Source organism: Arachis duranensis, chromosome 6 (assembly GCF_000817695.3).
Source record: "Arachis duranensis cultivar V14167 chromosome 6, aradu.V14167.gnm2.J7QH, whole genome shotgun sequence".
NCBI lineage: Eukaryota > Viridiplantae > Streptophyta > Magnoliopsida > Fabales > Fabaceae > Arachis > Arachis duranensis.
Genome location: NC_029777.3, coordinates 73,115,630 through 73,116,502, shown reverse-complemented (window position 1 = coordinate 73,116,502; position 873 = coordinate 73,115,630).

Sequence of the window (873 nt, the reverse complement as noted above, 5' to 3'; positions counted from 1 at the left end):
CACTAAGACACTAATGATCACAAGACACAAACATAGATAAACATAAACACTAAAATTTGAAAAACAGAAAAATAAAGAACGGGTCCACCTTAGTGATGGCGGCTTGTTCTTCCTCTTGAAGCTCCTAAGGAGTGCTTGAGCTCCTCAATGTCTCTTCCTTGTCTTTGTTGTTCCTCTCTCATGATTCTTTGATCTTCTCTAATTTCAATAAATTAATAAAAATACAAAAAAAATTAGAAAATCATAAAAATAAAAAATATTTTGTGTTCTTGTTTGAGTCTTGTGTTAATTTTTAAGTTTGGTGTCAATTGCATGCTTTAAAAATTTTTTCTTGCATTTTTCGAAAAAATTCATGCATTCATAATGTTCTTCATGATCTTCAAGTTGTTCTTGACAAGTCTTCTTGTTTGATCTTGATGATTTGTTGTTTTGTGTTGTTTATTGTTTTTCATATGCATTTTTTGTTTGTAAGAGTCCATGCATTAAAGATTTCTAAGTTTGGTGTCTTGCATGTTTTCTTTGCATCAAAATTTTTTCAAAAATACGTTCTTGATGTTCATCATGATCTTCAAGGTGTTCTTGGTATTCATCTTGACATTCATAGTGTTCTTGCATGCATCATGTGTTTTGATTCATAATTTTCATGTTATGAGTCATTTTTGTTGTTTTTCTCTCTCCTCATTAAAAATTCAAAAATAAAAAATATATATATCTTTTCCTTATTTTGCTCATAATTTACAAAAATTTGAGTTGACTTAGTCAAAAATTTTTAAAAATTAGCTATTTTTTATAAGTCAAGTCAAATTTTCAATTTTAAAAATCCTATCTTTTCAAAATCATTTTCAAAAATCAAATCTTTTTCATTTTTCTTTT